General features: G+C 41.9%; 3 long non-coding RNA genes across 3 annotated transcripts; 1 reads left to right on the top strand and 2 right to left on the bottom strand.

Annotated features, from left to right (window-relative positions):
* Positions 1-1,756: 1,756 nt before the first annotated feature.
* LOC112272303 lies at positions 1,757-2,901 on the bottom strand. The gene is made up of 2 exons (XR_002965925.1): positions 2,185-2,901; positions 1,757-2,072 (listed from the first exon to the last, which is right to left on the bottom strand). It is a non-coding gene; the product is annotated as an uncharacterized LOC112272303 (long non-coding RNA).
* A 684-nt stretch (positions 2,902-3,585) lies between these two features.
* On the bottom strand, positions 3,586-5,358 carry LOC104584775. The gene is made up of 3 exons (XR_732730.3): positions 5,109-5,358; positions 4,468-4,927; positions 3,586-3,817 (listed from the first exon to the last, which is right to left on the bottom strand). It is a non-coding gene; the product is annotated as an uncharacterized LOC104584775 (long non-coding RNA).
* A 1,947-nt stretch (positions 5,359-7,305) lies between these two features.
* On the top strand, positions 7,306-10,669 carry LOC112268856. Its single transcript, XR_002960342.1, has 3 exons — positions 7,306-7,409; positions 9,110-9,453; positions 10,019-10,669. It is a non-coding gene; the product is annotated as an uncharacterized LOC112268856 (long non-coding RNA).

Genomic DNA, 10,669 nt, shown 5'->3' with positions numbered 1-10,669 from the left:
AACATGATCTCAAATTGAGCTGTCCAATATCTAGTTTGAACTGTCTAATATCTTGTTTCAACTGTCCACTGCCGCAACAGCTCACACTGCCCACATCTAGTTTGAACCGAAGCCAAGCTGCATGATACAAAAAGAAACATGTACATACAACAGGAAAGAAAGCCAATAACAACGAAGTCCATATGCAGGAATGAGTTTCCTGGATCATAATTTTGTAATGCAGATACAGTTTGTGTCCCTTTTTCTTTGATGTTCTGCACACTACACCTAGCTAGCATGCATCCAATATTCCGTCCCATATTAAGTGACTTTCTATTACATGTATCTAGACGTTTTTTAAACATACATACATCCATATTTGGGCAAATTTAAGTCACTTAATATGGGACGGAGGGAGTAGTCAACATATGTGGGGCAAGCTATGCTAGCACAAAACATGCACATAATGATGCATTACAACTCAAAACTTTTATGAAACTCACAAGCCACAACTCTATAATGTGATGTAAGGTAAGAATTCCAAAACTAGCTCTAATCCAAATCAACCAAAGTTTCTGGAAAAGCAGCCACAACTCTCCAATGTGATGTACTCTTTTTCACTTAATGCGCAATTAACAATGTTGTACACTTATTCACTTAATGCGCAATGCAGTTGTATGAGTCCGAATAAAAGGTATCGAGAAGGGCAAGAAGATTAGAAGCACCCTGCCCTGCAGCCGACAACTTGCGGCAGAGGGTTTCAAAATGAGACCACCGGTCCATCGCCCCACAAGAACCGGAAGAAAACCCAGCAAAACAGGAGACGAGGGTTCCAAAATGAGACCACCGGTCCATCGCCCCACAAGAACCGGAAGAAAACCCAGCAAAACAGGGTACGCCCATATCGGCCAAAAGGAAAAAGACAAAGAAGTTCAGACGTCCACGTGTAAGTGTGTAACGTGTTGCTAAACACGGTTGGAAGATACCCCTTCCGAGGCAGGTGCGGTGGAGGAATTGCCGAACCATGACGCCTTTTTCCTTTTCTTTGTTAGAGGATTATCTTACCGTGTCAAGATCCTTGAATAATTCGAATTCTGGTAAGAGTGGTTAATTAATTCACTGCTGGGTCCACTGCTGCCATGCATGCAGACAGTCGTTAATTAATACTTACTGGTACAACCTGGAGTATGAGACACGATTGGAATGTCCCGACCAAACTGTCATTGACACTAGAAAAAAGGTGAGCCCGCCATAACCATAACTACGCTTGCATGCCGCATGCAAGCTACGTATGCCGAAATGTCACTAATAACTATACGGAAAGGCGCGCGTCGCCGCGCCGTCAACACTTCTGCGTAACTGGATTCACAGTGATTTCTTTCTCAGATTTTGCTTAGTGTATGTATAGTATAAACTGTAACTTCACGCGTGTTGCAGCACTGCTGATTACATCTTTTTTGCATTGCCTGCCTTGTTATCATCGTATCTATACATAATTTTCCGTAACTTTTCGAGGATTTTTTGGCGTTAAATACACATGCCCATGGAACTTCCACCACTGTGTTTCATCATCCTGCAATTCGAATCTTTTCGTCTTCTTCTCATTTGTGGCAGTTCTATCACATCGCAGCCAAAAATAATATGCTTTGCCTCGTTTTCAGCCATGCTCATGTTATTCCCAGGTTTGAAAAGGTAGAGTCAAGACGTTAAAAGTGTGGAATGCAAGTACTGCTCTAGCTAAACAAACTTTTTTCTTTCGCAAAGGAGCTAAACAAACTGAGCAGCAAGAAGCTTGATGACATTTATGCATGATTGACAAAAAACAGAAACACAAACAATATATTTGGTAATTACATGGTCATCTGCATGGCCGCAAATTAAATACAAAAATAAAGTTCCACGCACAAAATCTAAACATTAGCACTCTAGATATGGTTAGTTCTAAAATTCTAGATCAAAAGTCAGAACCAACTATTGCTTTTACAATCAAGTAATCCTAGCAACTGTCCCAAAAATAAATCATACCGGAATGTCAAAACGATATGCATAGCGACCGGGAGAAATAATACACCTCCAATACTTAAAATACTTCTCTGCATTGGTTTGAAAAACTAAATCATACACAGTAAAAGAACCAAGCTAACGATGAATCTTTGGAGGGAATGTAAATTATATAATCTAGATTATCCCAGCAATGTTCCTTACATGAAGTTGGGTTCCTTCATAATCCTGGTAAAGCATATGTCTCCAAGTTTTTGTTACGGTTTTCAACAGATGAAACAACGGGAGAGGGTAGATGACCAAGAGTTGGATGCCAACTGGCCCTTTCAAGTGCACTCTCTCAAGCATGGAGATAGATTCAGTAACAATGCTAAGATAAATACCTAATTTTCAATAGAGAGAGAGATATAATACCCATTAGGGAGATCTAAATACATGTTTTCCCCATGAACTGGCAGCTAAGATCCTGATCCTTCTGTAATTAAATGTTGGTGCATAATCTTTGTGTAGTCTGCGCCTTTGGTTTTGCTTTCTTGAATCTTTAGTACAGGAGAACTCCAAGCAAAGCAAACCAGTTCATGCCGGCAAGGAAAGATCAAAAATTCAGACAAGAAAGCTGTTAGAAATTGTTGATAAGATAGGAGTTACCAAAGGCATTTATAGGTAAAATTGGAATTCTGAAAAGGTGAACAGACGACATAATGACCACCACTCAGTTGGAGTTCGCAACTGAATGGCCAATGGGTCACATGTAATATTCTAGCCAATAACTATATGAAACCTTCCGCAGAAACGAACGTAAACTTTATCACGGGTAATTAAAAAAGATCTTAAGTACTCTCTCCGTTTCTTAAAAAATGGCATATTAGCTTTCATTAAGACAAGGTTTTGATCACAAATTACTATACCAAGATGTGTTTTATATGACATAAAATTAGTATCGTTAGATTCGTTATCAAAAGTACTTCATGATATTTGTGATTTCATGACATATAATATACCATTCTTTAAGGAACGGAGGGAGTAGAATGCATAGTAAATGTAGAAGAGAGTAATAAAGCAGAGAAGTGGTGAAAGCTGAACTGCAAATTATTTTGCAGGACCACTCAGGGACTCATACAACATCACTAAAGATAAGATAACATGTAAATCAGAGGTGGTTAACTATTGTAATACAAAATTGGAAAATTCTACCGCTAGCTACTATGGGATAACTTACATTAAAACTTGTATCATCGTCTAGTGAGAAGAGAACTCCCAAATTACCAATTGGGTACACAGAGAAGAGAACAAGTGGTTTTATACATATGAAATTCATACATATAAACAAGTAGAATTATGTACATTAATACTTGTTTCAATACGAAATGGTTGGGTGTTTCCCGTCTAGTGAGCACTAACAAAGCTGACATGAGAAAGAAGGTTAAACCAGTCTAAAGGTTAGACAAAAAGTAGCAGACAGGTGCCCGTCATAGAGGATGGCTGAAGGTGAACCGCAAATCCTATAGTTCAATGTACATGATGGTTGATAGGTAGCTTGCAGTCTAATATACATAATAGGTAGCTTGCAATCTTGCAGCCCATTTCAATCAGAATAAACAACTCTTAAACAGAAATTTGAACATAACTTTCTGGTATTATATTTCTTGTGTAACTTATTGTTTAAGGTACCAATATTTGTCTTCAACTATTTACCTGGGACCTGCTGCTAGAGTCACTTATCACCCTTTCAGTCTATTTCATCCTCAACTTAATTCCTAGACTACAGGTGCGTTGTGGTGCGAAAAATCAAACTGCAAGTATCATCAGCAGCTATTTCATCAGCCTGCCCTTCTATCTGCAGAAAACATAAATTTCTCTTAAGCACATCGATTGAACAAATAAGTCTAACTTGAACCCGATAATGTACAACTGTGCATATTATTAATTTTTCAGAAACATATATGAAAGAAGAATTATACCATAGAAAGGATCGAGTAAAGAAACAAGATATCTATTTCGTGGGCCAGGAAATGCATCAAACATGAACACCTGAAGAAAGCAAGCTATCAAAAAGTCAGAAAAACAAATGTTCCCCCCAAATTTCACTTTGTCTGGCAAAAGCCTAGGTATTTCCAGTTCTACCCTTGTACTCCATCTCGTATATTATTCTAAATCGCAGCATGAAAATTCGGCACTGAACCTACTCAGCCTCATCATGAACTAAAATGAACAGCTAATAATACATAAGATTCCCAACCTACAACCACATCTGACCTAACTATTTGGGCATTAAAAAATGGTTATTACATACACCGCTGCAACTAATTAGGGAAAGCATGTATGATAAAATTTCCCACTCCGGGATGGACGTTTAGCCGCAGAACCTTTCTAAACTGGACCTTCTGCAAACACCACAACTAATTTGAATTTTTGGGCGAAACAAGAAACAAAGACAAACGAAAATGGGGGAAACAATGGGGTGCGTGGAGGAAGAAGAATACATACCGTGTAATTATAGATGGAAGTGAACTGCGTTAACTGCGCCTGCTTCGCCCTCACATATGGTGAATCCACCACAGCCAGCGGCGCCCTCAGCGGCCTGAAACACCCACCGGCGACATCACGCGGGAGAGCACCCGCCGATGCTAGCTGGCGGGGTCACGCGGTAGGAAGGGGGAACAGCAGAAGCCAGCGGTTAGGGGCGGCGTGACTTGGCTCCTAGAGCCGCCCGCTCTCACGGCGGGGTGCGGGGGCTCCACCTCGTCGGAACACCACATTTGGCTCTTGGGCGCGAGGCCCCCTCGGCGACGTCCACGGCGGCAGCTTCCTGCCCTACTCCTCATAGCAGAATTCCGTCAAACACCTCCTCCCGCTCCGCATAGCAAAAGTAAGTAATTCTTTCATAGATCCTGTAACCACCCCGAGCAAAAACGAACGCGGATGGAAAGTTGGAAACAACCAGAACCTGCAACACCAAGAACAGACTGCAGAAGTGAAGAACCCAACAAGCCCCAAATCACATCAGACAGCACACGCACAACAACAGCAACATCAACAAACAACAAGATGCGATCCCAGGCGCATACGAAGGCGGCAAAGCGGAATAATCTAAGAAAATGCGAAGGGAAAAAGGAGAAGAAACACACCAGCGATTGGAGCAGATGAAGACTTGACGGCAGCGTAGGACCGAACGAAGGGATCCGCCGAAGAACACGCCGGACGCGCGCCCAACACCGGCTAAATCACCGGGGAAACGGCGGAGCAAGCAGCAGGCCACGGCAAGACGGGCGTCGAGAACGGGGTAGCAGCCGCGAGCAGCGGCAGATAGGCAGAGAGCCAGAGACGCCCCTTGCCAAAGGAAGAAAGTGAAAAAAGAAAAGAAAAACAAGACGAAAGCCCACAACGTGCCCCCAGCCCCCATAATTCTCTCCGGCAATGACTCAATCCGGAACTCTGCAATACGTACGCAAATACCTCTGAATCCCATTTTGCATAATTTACAGTGTAGACTAGTATAGGATGATGTAAAGTCACATGCTTAAACAATACTAGGCGCACAAATTAATTAACGAGTCCCCTAATTAATTTGAGATTTAAATCACAGACGCACATCCTTGCGTCAAATTGGACCCCCCCCCCCTTACGTAGTGTACGGCTTAAAGCGCATTCCTAGTTTCATTAATTGCACCAAGTACGAAGTATATGCTCCATGTTAATAGAGTAAATTTCAAAAACCATACTTTTTGGGCTAGGATTTCATCGGCCACAATTATCACTAATAGTCTCACGGAACCACAGTTTTTGGGGCAAGCTGTCTCATAGAACCCAAATCGGGTAGATTAGGCCGTTTGATGTTATTTTTTGACAGGTGAGACCCACTTGTCATATGACAAGTCAGACCCGTTTCGTTGCCACGTCAACGCTTCCGGACCCGTTAAGGGTTATTTCTCTGCCTAAATCGCCATCTCGGGTCGGGTCCGGGAGCTGATATGGTAACGAAACGGGTTGTCCCGCCTGAGGTGGCATGTGACAGGTGGGGCCCACCTGTCAGAAAAACCATTAAACGACATAATCTACCTGATTTGGGTTCAGTGAGACAGACTGCCTCAAAACTGTGGTTCTGTGAGACTATTAGTGATAATTGTGGTCCGATAAAACCCTAACCTCAAGAAGTGTGGTTTTGTGAAATTTACTCATGTTAATACGTTCGAAGTATCCACAATACCATGGTTTACGTAGAGAAAGAATGACGATATTACAAATTGTGTTTGTTTAAACGAAAATGCAACAACAGTGCTTTTCATTGGTAGTAGTATGAGACAGTACAGAGTAATTGAACACCAGTTTCACCAAAACGATGGTGAAAGAAAGAAATGAGAAATGCAAATAAATCACGAGTAATTAAAAGGTGGAGTGTGAGTACGTCATGGGTTTCGTCCTTTCACGGTCTTGTCTTCTCCTGTTAAAACGGCTAGAAAATAACTCACGGCGATGTTGATGATTGCATCCGTGTTTTATTGTACATGTGTCTCATTTAACGTTTGACTATTTTTTTATATCTATTAAATAATTAAATTAAAAGTCCTCCAACAAAATGTGTGGTTCTGTGAACGGTTTTGCATTAGTTATGGTTCAGCGAAACAACTACCCCAAAAACTCTGTTTTTCTGAAATTTACTCTGGTTTTTCGAATTTATTTTTGTCTCTATGAATCTTGTTGTGCATATGTTGGTTGTTGACAAAGGCAGACACATGCCCCAGACAACAAGGGCCGCGGTTGGGGCGCAAAAGGATTTCTCTTTGATAATTTTGGTGATTTCACGATTTGGTCTGGCCCGTTTTTGCTAATTCTAGCGATTTGAAGCAACGACCCTGGTTCTTGAATTCTAAGGTAATATTATCCTAGTACGACGATCAGTTCAATAAAGTGCCCGTTTTCTAAAAAAAAATCAGTTGTGTAAATACAATGTTTTGTTTTGCTGAAAAATGCTGAGATGCAGAAAGAACGCCTTCATGTAAATCAAACGTGGTTTTATGACCCTCAGTTCTTTTTTATGTTCGCGGCGTATACTGTCGATAGAAAAAGAAAAAAAAACAAGGTTTTTCAATAAATGCAAAATGTGTATAGATTGTTGGGTGTTGTTTTAAACGGTAGTAGTTGTATTTTAAACAATAGTAGTACTGCGGTGTAGGGAATGATGGTATCAACAAAACAACAGCCAAAAAGAAATAAGGCTACAGTATGCGTCGATCACCTCGCTCCCCTCCAATCTGTTTGTGGGTTAAAAGTAAGGTGAGTAAAAAGACAAAAAGAACCTCCACCACAGGCCATCCTCGTCCACATCCAGTCTTCTCCAGTTTCTTCACAGTGCCCTAGCCGACGCCCCTCCTGCTTCCAAGCGCCCGACAGCGAGCACCATGGCCCCGCTGCCGCCGGATCCTCTGCAGGTAACATATAAATGCCGTCTCGTCTACTAAATTGAGTAGCTTTGTTGAATAGAAAACTCCAAGCTCCGCCTAGGTCCGGCTTCTTGATTTGCCCCTTTAATCCCCTTCTGCTCCACTCCGGGTAAAAGGTTCGCCACTGCCCCTGCAGCCCCTAATCACGCATGCCTGTGGAGTTGAGGTAAGAGCTAGGGAGCCGCCTCTGCCACCAACGAGGGATGCGACCTGCCTCCCCTTATTGCTCTGCCGCTGACGGAAATCGGGGGCCCCAATAGCCTCCTCACCCGCCCCCTAGGCAGCCGCGTCGAGAACCGTGGGTCGATGGCCTCTTCGCCAACTTCCTGGCTCGCGGCGGGCGAGCCGGCAACGCGGGACAGGTGGCAATGGGCATGTGCATGCGGGCGACGACGACGACCGGGCTCGCGGCGGCGCGGGCAGGCGGGCGCACGCGGCTGGTGCGGCGGCAGTATAGGCAGGCGGTGCTGGCGGGCGGCGCGTCGACGGTGCTGGCAGGACCCGCGGGCGGACCATACGGGCTGAGAAAAATAAGGCATTTTTTTTTGGGTAATAGAGTTTTGGAGTTGTTTTCTAAGGAATTATTCACTCTAAATTAAAAAAAATTACAAATCTCAAATGTTTGTTTGGTAGGAGGGGTTTAGATTGTTTGGTAGGAGGGGTTTAGAATGCATTATTCTTAGTTTTCTCCCACAAAGCACTTCATTTTTGTACCAAATTAAAACATTTCTCATACTAGCGATAGAAAACACTTCTCTCACTTAATATGGGCGGACCATACGTGCTGAGAACAGGAAGGGGAGGAGAGCATAGGAGAGAAAAATAAGAAAGTGAAAAAAGGGTTGGCCAAAAATTGCCCTTACATGTGGGTCCGTCCCGTTGGATTCACAATCAAATGCTCTAAACGGAGAGATTTGGGTTATGTGAAAACAATTACGCTTAGAGCAATAGTTTTCTATTGCTAACCATTGAAGCGGTTGCTCCGTGAAACGCTAACCTTAAGAGTGGTAGTTTTCTGAAATTTACTTGTAAATTTTGTAACAAAAAACCACACTTGTCACTAATTGTATCAAGAAACCACAAATTTTGATGCGTTTGTGGACAGCCTCCTCTCTTCCATCATTACTGCTACCTCCGATACTAAATTCTTGTGTTGTATTAAAACCACGACAAGAATGCGTAGATGAGCTTTTCTCATTACTTTACAAATTTGTACTAAAACCACGACAAAAAATTATAATGGGAGGAAGCATTTGGTAGGGCAAGAATGCATAGATGAGCTGCAGGGCAGAGAGAGGTGCTGGGAGCTGGGGCACCTTCTGGTGAGGACGGCGAGTCAAAGAGATGGACTCCAGTTTGTTTGTTTCTAGTTATATGGAGTATACATCTAGTAGGAGTATTTAAATTTTCTCTAAATACTTGTACATTTACACTTACAAAGCCTATTTAATCATTACTGTACGTTATAACTTTTTCTAGACAAATAATTTTATCATTCTAGTACTCCACATAAGTGAGGTGGGGCTGGGTAGGGATTGAATGCATTTGCAATTAATTACATGAGAATATGAAGAGGGAGCCAAGTGTCATCTTGTCTCTTTGCCATATTTTGCTTCTAAATGGCACATGCATTGATAATGAAGAGAGTATTTTTCTAATATTAATGACTATTTATTGATAATGTGCAGGGTGTGCCATCCCGTGATATCAATGTCACAGATTTATCTTTGGGCAGCTACAGAGCAGTGATAGATTGGATGCATGCTAGTGACTTGGACCGTGCGCCGAATAATCGCTATCACAATTTGCCGATCACATCGGAGACTCCAGGATGGCATCGCGTCAATCTTACCCATCCAGGGCTTCCGACTCTGTCGCTCCTGATCAACGAGAAAAATGGTTATCTAACCGGACTTCGTAGGGGCGACGGTGTGTGAATGTTTTTCGACGATGTAAATATACCGGATGGTGTTCAAAGACAATCTCTTGGTTTGACATCATCGTACCTTAAGATGCTGAAGGGAGACGAAAGGTAATAGTACTTTAAACCTAGTATAATATACTAACTTGGGAAGGGTGCATTAATTAGTTTGCTGCATTAATTTGGTTTGTCATGTATTTTTCCATAGGGTAACTTTTCTTTCTATTTAAGTTAGGACCTAAGAAAGTATATACAGATATTGGCTTTTGTTTAGGTTGCATGGTTTAAATCTTCTACTCCCTCCGATCCATATTAATTGTCTCAAATTTGCCCAAATATGGATTTATCTATGCTTAAAAAAGTCTAGATACATGTAATATTTCGACAACTAATATGGATCGGAGGGAGTAATTTATTCTAAATTAAAGGGTAAAAGAGTTTTGGACAATGGCTTGATGTGGTGCTCTAATTAAAAAGAGACTAATTGAAATGCCGTGTTTAGACAATTGAAGAGATACTATAAATTTTGTTTTACTGCCTAAATTTCTTAAATTATATATTCAGTAAAGTGAAGTGATATTGAAATGCTCTGGTGTGAGAGATAAAATGATAAATACATATGTTCATTTGAATTTGAAACGCATCATGCTGAATTGATTTATTCATAACAACATAGAGACCATCTACGTATTGGCAAGCCTATCATCGAGAACGCCTACCATACTCTGGTGGACTACAATGCGAATCTCAACCTGAAGGATCGCAGAATGAGATCACAAAGGAAAGGTTTGGCTCAGATGGTAATGATGTTGTGTGAGCCCACACGTATCAACCCGATTCTAGAGCTGATGTGTCAATTGATGAACAGTGAAGTTAGTGTTCCTGTGCCTCCAAATCTGTGGGAGTTGGCAAAAAACTGGTCAACGCTGTCAAGGTTCTCCCTTCATTGCAAGGAAATGGAGGAAGACGGTACTGGTCTCGATCCAAAAATGATAGCTGAAGTATCTATCTATGAGGTTAACAGCAGGGAAGATGTTCTTAGGGTGCTACGCCTGATCTTACGTCAGGATCAGGAAAATTGATAGCCACACCTAAGAGCTCGATGATAATTCCCCTTTTTTTGTAATCTAACCAATGGCGGCTGTTATGTGAACTCCACGGAAGAAAGCGAACTCCATGGCACTTCAGTCCACTAGACTGTTCAGTTTTCATTACGAACTCTACTGTCGCATTCCTCAACATTCTACTGCTGTTTGAAAACTGAAACTTGGACGTCAGCGTCCACTTATTATTCTACTCCGTAGTACTCTAGCTTCTATATTATTGT

The sequence above is a fragment of the Brachypodium distachyon genome, chromosome 4 (genome assembly GCF_000005505.3).
Source record: "Brachypodium distachyon strain Bd21 chromosome 4, Brachypodium_distachyon_v3.0, whole genome shotgun sequence".
Classification (NCBI taxonomy): Eukaryota; Viridiplantae; Streptophyta; class Magnoliopsida; order Poales; family Poaceae; genus Brachypodium; species Brachypodium distachyon.
This window is presented reverse-complemented; position numbering and strand designations above follow the sequence as displayed.